At 44.8% G+C, this 17,691-nt stretch overlaps 1 non-coding gene and 1 pseudogene across 1 annotated transcript; both read left to right on the forward strand.

Moving 5' to 3' along the window:
• The first annotated feature begins 1,737 nt into the window (after positions 1-1,737).
• LOC115532680 (uncharacterized) lies at positions 1,738-1,882 on the forward strand (annotated as a pseudogene).
• Positions 1,883-2,343: 461 nt separating this feature from the next.
• On the forward strand, positions 2,344-2,425 carry trnas-aga (transfer RNA serine (anticodon AGA)). Its single transcript has one exon. It is a non-coding gene; the product is annotated as a tRNA-Ser (tRNA).
• Positions 2,426-17,691: the final 15,266 nt, after the last annotated feature.

The raw sequence follows: 17,691 nt of genomic DNA on the forward strand, positions 1-17,691 counted from the left end.
TATGTGGCCAGCTTTGTTGTTGGTTGTTGTTTTTGGTGTTTGTTTTTGTATTATTGTATGTTTATGGTATGTTTTGTGTATTATCTGCTGCTATTATTGTTGGTATTGTTTGCTCGCAATGTAGGGCCGGGGTGGATGCCACCCCCTAGGTGGGGTGTGTATGGCATGCCCATGTCTGAAGCATGGGTGGCGTTTCTCCCACGTGGTTCCCCATACACCCGGTTCAGCGAGCTGTTTTCGTCCCAGGCTCATGGTTATTTGTTTTTATGGTCATTTGCCTTCTTTCTGTTACTTCTAATAATGTTATAATGCTAGTCCCGCGCTGGAGTCCTATCCCTCGTACCCCTAAGGAGTAGAAGTCGTCTTGCGACGACTTGAGGGGGATATGTTGGGCAAAATAACCTGCTGAGCACATCACATGTACATTATAAATATAGCTAACTCCTACCCTAGCTTAATGAGCACATCACATGGCAGTCACCTTATAATATAGTCAACTTTTAACACATAACACATACATGAGAATATAGTCAGGTCAGGGCCGGAGCCAGGGCCCCATTTCTCCTCCCGGCAGATGGTAGACACTCAGACAATGCACCAGTCATCCTCAAGAACGGGAGGACCACAACAGGAGATGCTCTGAAGCTCTCCCCCGTGAGGAGGAACACAAGAAGATATACATGCATACACTAGTGCCTGGGAGCCAAGGTCAAGTAAAAACACACAGAACCACACACATCTCAAACGCACACACCTCATCACGAGGAGATACAGCATAAGACTGTATCACTCTGAGACTCTTCACCTTCTTCTGAAGCAGACCTTCCACGGAGGCGAAGCTCCGGACGAACCATCAGCGCTGATTAGGGACTTAGACATATTCGATTTCTCACGCTTATGACTCTGTATAACCGTTGCCACTTTACTTAATAAATCCAAGGTCCTCGTGCCGACAGACTTTATTACCTCTCCGTCTCATTTTATCTGGTCCAGTAACTAGACAGACCGTTTTTCCCTTCATTTTCCAATGCGCCGAAGTTGCAGTTTTTAGCCTGATTTCGTAGTGTACTCACGTATGCCTCGATTGTTTCGCCAGGTTTTTGGTGTCTGGTGTTGAAGTTGTGCCTCTCCATTATCACGTTTGATTCCGGGTTGCATATTTCTTTAAACTTTCTTTTAAGACACTCGGTGTCCTCTCTAGATTCTGCTGGAACGACGACGTCATCATCTTCTTCTAGTACGGCGGGCGCATAGGTGAATGACCGCTCTCTCTCTATAGCCTCCGGTCCTGCGAGATTGAGGAGTATATAAGCTCTCGTTCGAGCAGGTTTATCGCTGTGTGCAGCGGCAATGAAAATCTCATATTCTCGTTCAAACTTGCGCCAGTGCACTGCCACATTCTCATCGAAAACGAGAGGGTCCGGACGTCTGAATCCATCTGCCATTTCGATGGTGTCGCTTCCCACGGTCGAGACTTCAAAGTTGACGTTCCGAGAGATGAAGTCGTCCAAGTGATGTCTTCAGGAAGAATCCCACTTCTGTCACCATGTCGTTTTGTTTACAAACGTATCTGAACGGTAAAGGTAAAAATGTATTTATTAACAACCACGGTAATAACATAGACCACATGTATCTCGAGTTCCAGGTAATCGCAACCAAATCACGTCAAGTCAAATCCCGCGGGACCCACTCATAATACGGTAACTCTTTAGGGTCAAACAGTTAGACAGGACATCTATCTACACCTGGCAAGGGACATACCATGATCAAGAAGGTGGTTCACCCATAGCGAGGCTCAGCCATTGCACTGAGGCTGTTGACTGCCTGGGAATACCAGGTGCTGTATGCTATATTCTGTAGGAGTGCTGAGGTCCGATCACTAAGATATGATCAAAGCAAGCTGTGGTCAAGGGTGTAGGACTATTTCACAATTTGATCACACAACCTCAAACGTTGCAGTCTGTTACTGTTCGAACAACTGATAGACTTGCGGTCGCTAAGCACCATTGTCCTGGCCAAGCGGTTAAGCTGATGCACTAGAAATACATTGGATCCCCCTCTCCATGTATGAAATCTGCCGCACCAGTTTACCACCTCTGCTTTTAGAAGGCAGGCCAAATATCTGCATCTTTTAAGATGGCCTAGTGCATGTCAACCACGATGTTTATGATTGAATCCCATTTATAAGGTAGAGGTCAAAAATGATCCGATCACGAAACATTGCTGAATGTTACTGTTTAATGAATGTTTAAACAAAATGAGGTCATGCAATGCTTTACCTATCAAAAATGTTGCAGAATGCTAACGTTTGAAAAAGATAGAGAATTGTAATGTCAAAAGTGTGTTGCCATGGTCGAGTGGTTAAGGCGATGGACTAGAAATCCGTTGGGTTCTCCCCGCGCAGGTTCGATTCCTGCCGTCAATGGTACAGATTAATAAGTGTATGTATAGTGGACTGTTTAAAGAATCAACAGAAATATGTCATTGTACTGCAGACCTCTTTCGTAGTCTTCCCAATCATTTGCTGAAGCATTTCTCCTGAACTGAGAGGGTTGCTGTGGCTTTGACGGTCATAGTGACTGTCTAGTTCACAGAGTAGGCAGTGTTATAATTAACTGTATAATGAAAGTAACCCACTCAATTGGAATTCCTTTAGCCGGCAGTTCTGATCGCTTAACACATGATCAGGTCACGCTACATGAGACCTTTTTCATTGGTGTCTCAAGTATACATTGCAAAAGGGGTACTGTGGCTTACCTGGTCAAAGCACCTGTCTTGTAAATCGGAGACCCTGGGTTCATCTCCCAGCACTGCCTATACTTTTTGCAACAGCATCATCTGGTGTAGATGTGATATACGTTTTTCTTGCAGTTAAAAGAAAAGGAATTGTCCTAACTGGCAATCTTGCTTGCGGTTGTAAACTTGCAATCCATCAATGCAATAGACTTCCCATCAATGACAACGGCGGCAGGCAAGCAAAATTCTCTATAAAATATATGATACCCTAGTGCCAGCTGATGACCTATTTGTCCCTTCTGTCATTAAGCAAAGCTTCAGGAATCAGTTTTACAGATGTACAATTTAAGTAACACAGGGGACGTCTCTCAACGGCAAAGCGTATGCTTCTCATGTAGAAGGCCTGAGGTTCAATGCCTGCCGTCTCCAAGATGTGATCAAAGCTAGCTTCAGTCAATTTGAAGACTATTTCAAAATTAGATCAAGCAAGGCTTAACCTACCCTAAATGTTCCAGACTCTTCCTGTTCCAAAAAGCCGCAGACTTGGAACTCTGAAAGTGTGTTGTCGTGGCCGAGTGATTAAGGTGATGTACTAGAAATTCAGTGGGGTCTCCTCGCACAGGTTTGAATCCTGCCCACAACGGTTGTATCTGAATACGGTTTTTCATTCCCTTGTTCAGCCAACACACACACATATTACGGTGAAACTGCATGAATTCAGTGCAAATATGTTTATCTAACCATGTAGCAGGCGCCATCTTTAAAACCAGGCATTATCTGGACACGCTCTTAGCATCCAATGTTTATGACAACATGTTCTCCAAACATAAAATGTTAATATTCAAAGGTCTGATAGATCCGAAGACTAGTGTTGTCAGGTCCAAGTGCTGAATGCCATGGACGAGAAAACCCTTAGTGTTTTCCGAAGCAGGTTTAAAATGTACATACATCAGCAGTAAGGGGTTTAGCTCAGTGGTTGGGCGCATGCTTTGCATGTATGAGGCCCCGGGTTCAAACCCCAGCTCCTCAATTCGATTGCCCTAGGAAAGTCTGGTGAGTGCTATTTTGATCAAAATGAGGTCACGCAATGCTTAACCTACCAAAAATGTTGCCGAATGCTAATGTTCGAAACAAGTGAGAGAATTGAAACTGGGTTGTCGTCAACGTTACAGGTTAATCAGTGCGTGCGATTTCAAAAGCTAGTGCCGGTCAACACGTTGATATGAGTACGTAACGTTTATGCACTAAGCGTGACAGCCACAGAAGAGAAAAACATTGTTGTGTCACGACGAAGATTCAGGCCTGCCGACAAGCGTTGGCCAGTTCTGCTATCTGTACGCAGAATATTCCTCTAAGAAATGTATGATACCGTACTGTCAGTCAATAACTGATTTCCCCTCTTGTATCGTCAAGCAAACTTTCATGATTCGGTTGCACACATGTACAATTGAAGTAATCTGTTTTCGGCTCATCTGTAAAGCTTCTCATGTAGGAGTGCTGAGGTCCGATCACTAAGATGTGATCAAAGCAAGCTGTGGTCAAGGGTTTAGGACTATTTCACAATTTGATCACAGAACCTCAAACGTTGCACTGTTACTGTTCGAACAACTGATAGACTTGAGGTCGCTAAGCACCATTGTCCTGGCCAAGCGGTTAAGCTGATGCACTAGAAGTCCATTGGATCCCCCTCTCAATGTTTGAAATCTGCCGCACCAGTTTACCACCTCTGCTTTTAGCAGGCAGGCCAAATATCTGCATCTCTTAGAATGGCCTAGTGCAAGTCAACCTATTGATTGGCTGTATCATTAAGCAAAGCTAGGTATTAATAGTAGAGATGTACTATTTTAAAAAAATTGGGGTTGTAGCTCACGCATGCTTCGCATGTATGAGGTCCCGTGTTCAATCCCTGGTATCTCCATATTGTAGTGAAGATGACGCTTTGAATATGATTGAATCCCATTTATAAGGGAGAAGTCAAAAATGATCCGATCACGAAACACTGCTGAATGTTACTGTTTAATGAATGTGTAAACAGAACGAAGTCATGCAATGCTTTACCTACCAAAAATGTTGCAGAACGCTAACATTTGAGCAAGATAGATATTGTTGCCTGTCACTGAATGGACTGCCTAACAGTTCCTAACAAAGTCCTAACATGTCCTAACAGTTCCTAACAAAGTCCTAACAAGTCCTAACAAAGTCCTAACACAGCGCTAATGCTCCAAACCAGTGGGGCAAAAGAGCCAATCAGATCCCCAGAAATCTCTGGGTCGACGGACAGTACTTGACAGGTCCCATTCAACACCTTTGGACGACTGCAGTGTTATCTTTCTCCGAAACCTTTGACGCTAATTTATCAGGTATACGTTTAGCGATTTACAGGAAGGTTGATGAAAAAGACATCATAAGTAAGTACTAAAATGAACGCATACATGCTTAAATCGGGAAATCGCTATACTGTACATGCATTATGTCAGGGGTATGCATATCCTACTATTTCTGAAATCTTGATCGGACTATAAACCGTGCCTTTTTTCCCCATTTTTCGAATCTGCGGTTTATATAACGGTGCGGCTAATCTATGGATTTTTACAGCTAACGGCCACTCGGAAAATTAGTATTCGAAGTTTAAATCAGCAAGCCTACACATCATTCAATTTAGCTGCTGCGGTTTATACTCCGGTGCGCCTTATAGTGCGGAAAATACGGTATATAGTTTTACTTGAATGATCCGTGATGAAGTAGTCTAGGCCAGGATATTTACAGCTTTTGCCTAATAACAGCTGTTTTTCATGTCCTTATCTTTAGAAATGACGAAGACTGGGAAACCAGACTCACACTGGGCAGGTGTGATGACCCTGTATGCTCAGGGGAAATATACATTTTCAACAGGCCAGAGACCGGGAGGCAGGAGATGGAGGGCGGTAATACAGCGGATTAATGCTTGTCCCTCGACCCCCGTGTTCAGTCAAACTCCCCGCAAATATGATATTTTTGGGAAAAAGATCAACTGTGAGTGCGGATATCATGAGGTAGGTGGTATTGTTACGTATTTCAAGAATCTAAGCTACCCACACATAGACTCAATGAAGCAGGACCAAACATATAAGCCGTAAATACTATACATAGCCACAAGGGGAGCAAGACCTTATTGGAGGCTGCTCCAGCCACAGATAGCAGCACCTATAAATATATGAAGAAGCCGAAGCCATTACGGCACCCCGGCCACGCCCACTAGGTCACGCCCACTTGACGGTCTCTACCTGTGCACACTAGGTGGAGAGCGTGAGATTTTCAGCGACACCCGCGAGGGGGCATGGGCCTTAGCCCATGGCCCGTAGTAGCCAGAGTTATTATCTCTCACACGTGTTCGACACGATTCCTAGACTTTCGTTCCATAGCCAGTTACCATACCGAAACATGCCTACTTTAACAATAAAGTCAGTTAAAAGCAATCCCGGATTTGAACCCTTTCCTTGAAGAACTACTCAGCATTTGGTGACCCCTGGCGTTCTTGGAAAAGTTCTAAGGACCGAGACTCGAGCCACGCGGCCATCGAGACGCAGTACAGGCTGGTTGAAGGCGCCACTGAAAGGTAAACAGAACCTGTTGTTAATGACCAAACTCTGTAATAGTTAGAATAGTAACATTTAGGTGAATAGCTTGTACTGCCTCCGTCTGGTTGCGTGGTCCCGGGGTCTCGGCCATCCGATTGTAATTCAAAACAGCCGGTTACTTGGACGGCCTCATATACGCTAACAGATTAAATAAAATAATTATATTAAAGGAACAAAGGGCTAGGAGTGTGTTTTTATGGGTTTGTAGATAGACTGTATCCAATCCCGTCTAGATCTAATGTTTGTACCACGTGGGAGAAATATTACCTGTGGTTAAGTGTTGGATGGTGAATGTACGGATGTAAAGCCAGTACAGGCCAAGATATTATTTATTACCGGCCAAAAACGTTCCAAACTCTTTTCTGCAAAAACTTGCAGAAATCTCATACTTTTTATAGAGATCCAATACAGTGCGTTTGACCAGTGCTATCTGGGTCGAACCAAACCAGTTTGAATCTACCGCGGACGTTGGGTGTAACACGTGGGGTAGGATTTAAAGAGACAACGCGTCTTGGTGACGTGGGTTTCCTTTGTCCAGACGTCCGCCATCTTGGGTCTTGCAGAGACCAAGAGCAGCGGGGAGCCCAACTACAATGTTACATTCTCTCCCTCTCCCTCTCCATCCCTACCTCCCTCCCCCTCTCTCTCTCTCCCTCCCCCTCTCTCTCTCGCCCTCCCTCTCTCTCTCTCCCTCCCCCTCTCTATCTCTCTCCCCCCCCTCTCTATCTCTCTCCCCCCCCTCTCTCTCTCCCCCCCCTCTCTCTCTCCCCCCCTCTCTCTCTCCCTCCCCCCCTCTCTCTCTCCCTCCCCTCCCTCCCTCTCTCTTCCTCCCTCTCTCTCTCAATTCAATTCAATTTTATTTGTATAGCCCTTAATCACCATTACAGTCTCAAAGGGCTTAACAGGCCAAATATTTGTGACACCCCCCTTTACCCATGCCCCCACACGGGCAAGAAAAAACTCCCTTGAATCAGCAAGGAAGAAATCATGAGAAGAAACGCAGTGTAGGGGAGCCCTTCTTCCAGGGATGGTCAGGAGTGCAATGGGTGCCACAATTGACATACAGGTAAATACATGCACATCATATTGAAATGGTGATGGGGTTCTGGCCGGTTATCCATGAGGAGAGTCCAGGCATCCAGTCCAGTACCCGCAACACGCTAGAACAGACAGAATAGTGAATTAGAACGGAAAAGTACATAGTGGGTATGTATAATGTAATAAGAAAAGCACAAGCAAACAGAGTAGTCTTCACTTCGCATCTGTCGTTTTCACACTCCAAATGCAAGATTATAGAGGTGCGTTTTGAGCTTTCCTTTGAATAGCTCCACAGAGTCAGCTTCCCTGATCACTGATGGCAGCCTATTCCATAGGAAGGGGGCTCGATAGGCAAACGCTCTCTGTCCAGCCGATTTCTTTTTAACCTTCGGCAATGAAAGAAGGCCCGCTCCCGAAGACCGGAGGGACAGAGAAGGACTATAAGGAATAATCAGGTCCTTCAGGTAGGATGGAGATAATCCATGCAAGGCTTTATAGGTTAGCAATAGCACCTTAAAGTCTGATCTGAAAGTTATCGGCAACCAGTGCAAAGAGGCGAGAATAGGTGTAATATGATCAAACTTTCTCGTTCTGGTCAGCAGTCTAGCTGCCGCATTGTGTACCAGCTGTAGACCTTTTGTGGTAGAGTTCGGTAATCCCGAGAACAGTGCATTGCAATAGTCCAGTCTTGACGAAACAAATGCATGAATCAGTGTCTCTGCATCCACTGCAGATAACATTGGTCTGATTCTTGCAATGTTTCTCAGATGGAAAAAGGCAATTCTAGTTATACTTCTTATATGTTGGTCAAAGCATAATTGAGGGTCAAACAGGACACCAAGATTTTTGACGGACGCACTCTGTGGGATGGCGAAGCCATCCAACCACAGAGAGACATCCTCAAACTCTTCCCGGTCCCGCTTCGAGCCGATAACTATCAGCTCTGTCTTCCCAGAATTAAGCTGTAGGAAGTTTTGTGACATCCAGCCCTTCACAGCAGCCAGACAGGACTCAACCCCTTGAATCTGGGCCGAGTCCCCGGAATCTACAGGAATGTAGAGCTGGGTGTCATCCGCATAGCAATGGAAACTAATTCCGAAGCCCAGAGGAAGCATGTAAATTGCAAAAAGTAATGGACCAAGAACCGACCCTTGTGGTACGCCGAAGCGCAATTTACAGTGCTTTGATTCTGCACCCTCATGAAGCACAAATTGGGTTCTATCTGTGAGGTACGATTCAAGCCAACCAAGAGCCGTACCCCCGAAACCAACATAGTGTTCAAGACGATGAAGAAGAGTGCTGTGATCGATCGTATCAAATGCAGCGCTGAGATCCAATAGCACCAGCATTGTGCTTGTATTTTTATCCAAAGCTAAAAGGATGTCATTTACGACTCTTGTAATAGCAGTTTCAGTTGAGTGGAAATTCCTGAACCCTGACTGGAAAGGTTCAAAGAGATTGTTCCTCGTCAAATGATCAACGATTTGCTTTGCTACAATCCTTTCCTGTACCTTGGACAGGAAGGGCAGATTCGATATAGGCCGATAGTTCCTGACTAATTCAGGATCTAGGCCAGGCTTTTTGAGTAGCGGTTTTAAAACCGCAGCCTTGAAATTGGAGGGAACAATTCCTGTTGAAAATTAAAGATTCATAAGCGAGAGGATTGCAGGCCCCACCGTTGGAAGAAGTTCCTTAAGAACCCTGGAAGGGAGAGGATCCAACATACAAGTTGTTGGCTTTGATGCTTTTATCACCCTTTCAAGTTCCACCAAAGGAATTGCCTTGAACTCCAAGAGAGTTGAGTCAGAGTTCACCATCCTACTTGGCAGGACCCCATCCTGCCCCACAGGATGTGTAGGATTAGCCGCATGGCAAGCATCAATTTCCTCTCTAATTGATTGAATCTTATTCTCAAAGAAATCCATGAATTCACCTGCCACGATCGATGAGCCTACGGTCTGAGTTTGTTTCTGAGTGAGACTCCTCACCGTGTCAAAAAGAAACTTAGGATTGTTTCTATTCAAATTGATGATACTGGAAAAGTAGGCATTCCTGGCAATAGTCAGCGCACCCTTATAGGTGAGCAGACTGTTATGCCATGCAAGATGAAAGACCTCAAGTTTAGTCGAGCGCCATTTGCGTTCAAGGATCCTGCAATTTCGCTTCAAAATGCGCGTTTCTGTATTTAACCAAGGGGCTGGTTTTTTCAATGTTCGTTTTTTAGTTACGTTCGGAGCAACTGAATCAATGGCAACAGACAAGGCAATGTTGAGGTCATCAGTAAGGCACTCCACAGAACCACTATAGTTACAGAGAGGTGCAAGTGAACCAGATAACTTATCTGCCATAGCTGTAATGGTTGTGAGGGGAAAAACGGTCTGTCTAGTTACTGGACCAGATAAAATGAGACGGAGAGGTAATAAAGTCTGTCGGCACGAGGACCTTGGATTTATTAAGTAAAGTGGCAACGGTTATACAGAGTCATAAAGCGTGAGAAATCAAATATGTCTAAGTCCCTAATCAGCGCTGATGGTTCGTCCGGAGCTTCGCCTCCGTGGAAGGTCTGCTTCAGAAGAAGGTGAAGAGTCCCTGTGTGATACAGTTTTATGCTGTATCCTCCTCTCGATGAGGTGTGTGCGTTTGAGGTGTGTGTGGTTCTGTGTGTTTTTGCTTGGCCTTGGCTCCCAGGCCCTGGTGTGTATCCCTTGTGTTCTTCCTAACGGGGGAGAGCTCCTCGTGTCTCTGGTGTGATAAATTAAAACGGGGGAGTGCCCCCCCCGAAGTGTCTCGTGTGTGATAATTTAATGTGGCTCTCAGGCCCTTGGTATGGGCAGGTGTTTCTCTTGGTTCCTTCTAACGGGGGAGAGCTTCAAAGTGTCTCCTGTGTGATAAATTAATGTGGCTCTCCCGTTCTTGAGGATGACTGGTGCATTGTCTGAGTGTCCACCATCTGCCAGCCTGGGAAATGGGGCCTTCGGCTCCGGCCTTGACCTGACTATATATTATCATGTTTGTGTTTGTTGGGTTAGAGCAAGAGTTGACTATATATTGTAATGTGTCTCCCATGTGATGTGCTCATCAGGCTAGGGTAGGAGTTAGCTATATTTATAATGTACATGTGATGTACTCAGCAGGTTATTTTGCCCAACATATCCCCCTCAAGTCGTCGCAAGACGACTTTTACTCATTAGGGGTACGAGGGATAGGACTCCAGCGCGGGACTACCATTATAACACTATTAGAAATAACAGAAAGAAGGCAAATGACCATAAAACAAACAACCATGAGCATGGGACTAAAACAACTCGCTGGACCGGGTGTATGGGGAAACCACGTGGGAGAAACGCTACCCATGCTTCAGACATGGGTATGCCATACACACCCCACCTAGGGGGTGGCATCCACCCCGGCCTTACATCGCAAGCAGACAATACCAACAATACTGGCAGCAGATGATACACAACAAAACCAACACCAAATCATAACAACAACAACAAAATGCAACAACAAAACTAACAGTAAACAATAACGATATAAACAAAATGCAACCATCACACAAACACTACACAATAACAATCACAGGAAAGAAATGTAACCATGAAACGTGTCCCTCAATAATAATAATAATATCAGAAAGATATGAGGTACACAACGAATGGCAATCCCCCTCAACCCATCCCTAGATGACCACACACTAAGGATGTGAGGAGGAGTTAACTGGTCGTGTAACAATAAGCAATCACACGCATGGGGTATCCAGGGTAGGCCCGGGGCACGGGAACAACTGAAACCACGGAATAGTCCTGAGCGTCATCACGGGCAGGTGGTCGCTGAGCATTAGACCCTTTTATTCAACTGCGCTCAGGACCTCATCTGATAAACGGGCAATCAAGGCCCCTGGAATCTCGCCCGTGTGTATCCCCGAGCTCCATCTAGTGGGACAGCGATATAAACAACAACATTTGCGTTCCCGGCGTCGGTTGCGTAGACGCGGGCATAGATATGGGAGCGGCTAAAAACAGTGAAGCGTACAGAAGCGAATACAGCCAGGGGCGCCCTCAAGCCTTAAGGGAACGGGCCGCAGCCCCTGGTACCGGAACGCAGATCCCTGGTCCGGGCGACGTGGGTGCATCAGGTGGGAGGGGGGTGGTGCCGTTGGCGGGGACGGGAATGGGGCAGCCCACCTGGAGAGGTTACTAGCACGTCACAGGCGGGGGGGGGGAGGGGGGTGTGGTGGTGGGGCTCTTGGACAATGGTGCAGGGGGTCTATTCTATGTTCTCCAGCCAGATCAGGTCGGGCCCCTCTGGTGGTCCCTCGTCCAAACTCTCCGGTGTATACTCGATCCCCAGGTAAGCTTGGATGGCACCTGCTGCACCTGTAGCACCCATCGCTCATTGGGCTCTCCATCCATCCTGTGAAGGGGTCATTAATGCCGGAGCTCTCTGCCAACTCTAATCTGAGGGACTGTAACCCTGCCAGCGCCCTGGCCACCGACCCATCCGTACTGTGTTATTGGGGATAAAAGTACAACATGTTGTCCTTATCATCCCACACACCCCTCCTTGCTCTGCCAATAGCATATCTATATCTATATAGTCCCTTGACCTTATCCGTGGAAAAATTGGCAAAACGTTGCTGATTATAGTATATATTATTTATCCAATCAACATTTTTGTTAATAGTGGACCACCAAAACAGGACTGATTCAAACCCTGCCGAAATCTGATTGCATCATCCTTGGGTAGTTGGTCGGCTCCGGGCGTGTCTGCATCTGGCTCCTCCTCTGGCCCTGGAACTTTGTGTTTCTCTTGCTGGAATTACAAACTTATGTACAACAGTTAGATGTTCAAACATATTTTCCTTAATTCTATTTCTAATTACTCTAATGGAAGTCCCTTTTGGCACCCTCGAATGTTAGGTGAAGGCATGGGTCGACCCTTAAGCATTTCATGCGGGGTTAGATGTGTCGTTCTGTTAGTTTTTAACTCATTAGTGCCAGTGGTAGTGCATCAATTCAATTTAGTGCTTGCACAAATGTTGTTAATTTTTAGTCTTGAGCGTCCCATTCACTCTTTCCACCTTACCTTGTGGTTGAGGATTGGGGCGTAATCTAGTCTTTATTTGACATGCAAATGTTGAATCACTTGTTTGAGTGTTCTCTGAACAAACGTTTTGTCTGAGCTTATTTCTGACGGAATTCCAAACCTTGTCTTGACTTCTCCAGTCAGAAACTTGATTACTGTAGTCGCACTTTGGTCTTTTGATGGGACTGCTTCTACCCATCTGTTGAACACTGTATTTCACACTCATTTAGCCGGATGTCAATCATTGTTTGCAAGTATGGTGAAGAAAAACCTTGTTTTCTAATTATTATTATTATTATTATTATTTTTTAATTCTCCTCAATACCTCACCCCTTGCGCAATGGTCAAAACCATGCGCATTAAATGATAAGCAAATCTAAGAACGCCGTTGGTGCAACCAACGTCGAAACGTCTAACCTTAACCATCAGCAAATTAAAGCCAATCTTTAGGGAAGGGAAATCGAACCAGTGTGTCCAAAACCAAAGCCCAATATGGGTGGGTTTACCATCAGCCGCCTGAGACCACGCTGTTCCAAAGTCATGCACTAAACCGAAAAACGTACATGCGTTAGTGGGCTTCTATACCACAAAGGTAAAAAAATAAATAAATAAAATGCGACATGCCCTGTTCCAAGACCACCTCTGCTGCCAGAGCTGACATATCTGACGCCTGTTCCTCCTCCACCTTACATCCCACCCGGCACTTCCTATGATTGTTGCAGCTCGTGACTTCATGATCAAGTAAGCCAGTGCCCACAGCGACTCTGCCAAGTAATCGTGACTGTGCCTGCCTTAGGTCGTCCCGGGTGTCAAGGTGGGATCTTACCCGTCGTTGGCTAACCAGCCTTCCATACTGGCTCGCTGCAGGATGCCATACCTGGGATACAATCAATCCCCACCCATATGGTGGTATAGATCGCAAAGTGGAGGGATGGAAACAGAGTCTTCAGCCCCATCTGTTCTATGCAGCCAAGTGTGTGCGTATTGGATACACATCAGGGAAACTATAAAACAAAAAGTAATTTATCAGGATTAAAATTATTAAAGTGTTGCAGCAGCAGTAGTGGCATTTGAAAGGAAAACCCACTACTTCCGAATCCAAATTGACAACATAGCATGTAGGATCCCTTCCCAGCAGATGTAGCGCTAATCCCCGTCATCCTTGACCAAAGAGATTTACCCTATATTTTAATTGGTGTAGTCCTATTGTACAGTTTATCAAGATTACGTTTTTACTTTATGTATATTTTTTAATTATTATCCTCATCTTTATCATATCCATATTTATTCAATTATTCGTTCCTGAGTGAAAATAATATGAATCACTTAGATAATAGCAACACCCTCTTTAGTCCAATTGCATTAGATTATCATTACTGTTGTCCTAGGAAGACAGAAAAAAAAAAAAAAAAAATAATAATAAAAAAATAAAAAATAAACTTAAAGAAAAACAAATTAGCCCAGTGTTTCCCCCAGTAAATGTCTCAGTCAAGGTGGTAAGCAGTCGGTGGTGTTGTTGTCGCGGCGCAAAGCGCCGCTGCGAAAAATTTTGGGGGTATTTTGCTCAAAGATGCCAGTACGCATGAATGAAATAAACGACGTTGTTTATTTCCATATAAATAAACAACAGTAGGTACAAATGTTGTGCAAACATGCAGACACTACAAAATAAAATTAAAGAAAAGTGCAAATTAAATACAAATAATGGACAATACACTTAACTTTTTTGTGTGTGTGTGTGTGTGTGTGTGTGTGTGTGTGTGTGTGTGTGTGTGTGTGAGTGAAAGGGAGGAACTTATTTGAAATCGGCCGTGCGTGCCTGTTTGTTGTTTATTGTTTTTGATTTAACAATATATAGGTTTAGAGAAATCTGGCTTTCAGAACTCAGTGCCTACCCACTCACTGACCTCACCGCACGTCACTGGCGGTAGATTGACAGGTGACTATGATAGACTATGCAACAATATATTCAACCACCAGATGTCGCCGTCTCAATTACACTCAAAAAAATGTATTGGCACGACTAATGTTGTAAACAGTATTACCTGAGTATTAGGAATGCCATTTCTTTTTTTTTTTTTTTCAATTTTTTTTTTTTTTTTTTTTTCAATACATTGGTAGTCAAGGCGGGGCCCTAGTCTTGTTAAGGCGGCCGCCTTAACAAGATAGTGCTGGGGGAAACCCTGTAGCCATAATGTGAATATCCGCTGCGTGTCTCCCTGTGACTCTCTCCCTCCTTCAGGAGAACACGCTCTCTCTCCCTCCTCAGTACGGGGTGCTGTTTGGTGCAAGACAACAGATAAGGGTGGAATGTGGCTTCTCTCTCTCTCTGCGTGTCTCCCTCCCACTTTGGGTGCTGGGTGTGGGAGAAACCAGTGGTAGTTCCTTTTCTCGGCCAGCAGAGGGGTTGTTCAGGTGAAATCTATGGACAGAGACTACAAAGAACTTCAAACATGGCAGACGGGGAACTACAAATTTATCAAAGCCTGAAAACTCAACAGAGCTCTACCTGTATTCCTTGGATATGTGGTATTTTATGGCGTATGGCCACCACACGCTTTCAGTTGAACACACTCTCTATTTCCTTTCTCTGTACTGTGTGTTAGTGTGTCTCTCTGTACTGCCTTAATGGTGTAGGTCGACAAATGGGGGTGAAATGTGTTCGCTCTCTTATTCTTCCTCACTCCCCTTAGGGTCAAGCAGCACCTAGGATTGTTAAAAGATAAGCCTGGAATGCAACATCCTGAACTCCCCATCATGGAATAAGGCCTTATAACTATCTCTCACACACAAAAAGAACCTTCTGTCCCTTCATTCACAAATAACTTTTCACTTTATTATAAATAACTTAATACTGCTCCCCCTTTCCAAATTTCTATATACACAAAACTACGAAGCTGACCACCGAAATTGGTACAGGCCTCGTCAGTCCGAACCAAAACACCCTCACAGGTTCTAACTTCCATACAATTCTAGGGAGGTGAACTACAACATGAGGTGGAGTAGAGGACTTCAAATATGGTGGACGGGGACCTCAAATGGGAGGACTACACATATGGGAAAGGGGATTACACTCTGGCCCTGAAAACTATACAGAGTCCCTTCTCGTGGTCCTGAAACAACCGTTCATTGTTAGAAAAACACGCACTCTATCGCTACCTCCAACTGACTCGATCGTCCTCCGACTTTAGCTCTCCTTGCTGTCTCTCCTTGCTATCTCTCTCGCTCCCTCTCACACAAACGCACATTGACATGTACATGCTGTCACGCACATTCACACTGACTTCCCACACGGCTCCTCTCATTCTGTCTCCCGCAGACACACACACATAAACGCACGTTGACGCATACTCGCTGACACGCACGTACACACTGACGTACACACACATGCACATTTATGAGGGGCCGTTTAGGACATAACTAATTGAGACACTCTCACACACATACCTATGAAACACTCTTACACTCACTACTGAAACGCTCACACACTCACTACTGAAAGTTCACACATACATACATACTCTTCTGAAACACTTACACATACATATGAGAAACACACACGCATACATACATACATACCTCTGTGGCATATACACATACATATGAAATGCTTACATTCATGCAAGTGAAACATTTATACGTGTCTATCTGAAACACTCATGCAAGCACATATTTGTATAAATGTTTCAAATGTATGAATACGTTTTTCAGTTATATGTATGTATGCTCTTACATGAGGATGTGCAAGCGTTTCACATGTAGTATTCATACCAGTAATTTCAGTAGTGACGGTGAGAGCGTTTCAATAGTGAATGTAAGAGTGTTTCATAGGTATGTGTGCATGAAATTCCAAGGTCAAGGTCGGCATTTAAACCGGAAGGCGGGAACAAAGAGGGCCGGTTTCTAAGCCTAACGGTGAAGAGTGTGACATTTCAGTCACGCTCTTCACCGTTGGCTTAGATTGGCTGAAATGTCACACTCTTCACCGTTGGCTTAGAAACCGGCACTCTTTGTTCCCGCCTTCCGGTTTAAATGCCGACCTTGACCTTGGAATTTCATGCACACATACCTATGAAACACTCTTACATTCACTATTGAAACGCTCTCACCGTCACTACTGAAACACTCACACATACATACATACTCTTCTGAAACGCTTGCACATCCTCATGTAAGAGCATGCATACATATAACTGAAAAACGTATTCATACATTTGAAACATTTATACAAATATGTGCTTGCATGAGTGTTTCAGATAGATACGTATAAATGTTTCACTTGTATGAAAGTAAGCATTTCATATGTATGTGTATAGGCCTATGCCACAGAGGTATGTATGTATGCGTGTGTGTTTCTCATATGTATATGTAAGTGTTTCAGAAGAGTATGTATGTATGTGTGAGTGTTTCAGTAGTGAGTGTGTGAGCGTTTCAGTAGTGAGTGTAAGAGTGTTTCATAGGTATGTGTGTGAGTGTCTCAATTAGTTATGTCCTAAACGGCCCCTCATACACATTGCCTCCTGACACGCAGAATCGCTCACTCTCTTTCTTTCTCTCTCTCTGGGCCACTTACACACACAGCCACTCTGTTTCTCTCTTTCACACGCACACACACACTGTCTCTCTGTCTCTCTTTTTCACACACACACACACACACTGTCTCTCTGGTCGTGAAGGTGGGGGTGAGAGGTCTCTGCTATCCCTAGTCTGCGTCAGTTCAGGTGTCTGTCCGTCAGTCCCCGCATATGCAATGAATATATGGCCAAGAAATCGTTGTGCTTCTTCGGGCACCTCAGATTCACTTATCAAGGGCGGCGAGCCTTAGGCCTCGAGGGTGTTCTTTCACCACGCAACGAGCCTAGTTTATCTTATTCTCTCTGTGTGTCACTCATGCCCCAGGCATACCGTTTCCTCTGCAAAGGGACTCTAACCCTGATAAAGGACTCTAACCTTCTTACCACATAGAATTATTTAATACACAAACGCCGGTGGGGATACTAAACCCTCTTTAAAACGCCGGTGGGGATACTAAACCCTCTTCAAAACGCCGGTGGGGATACTAAACCCTCTTTAACACGCCGGTGGGGATACTAAACCCTCTTCAAAACGCCGGTGGGGATACTAAACCCTCTTTAACACGCCGGTGGGGATCACAACTCTCTTAAAACGCCGGTGGGGATACTAAACCCTCTTTAACACGCCGGTGGGGATACTA

This window comes from Gadus morhua, chromosome 19 (genome assembly GCF_902167405.1).
Source record: "Gadus morhua chromosome 19, gadMor3.0, whole genome shotgun sequence".
Lineage (NCBI taxonomy): Eukaryota > Metazoa > Chordata > Actinopteri > Gadiformes > Gadidae > Gadus > Gadus morhua.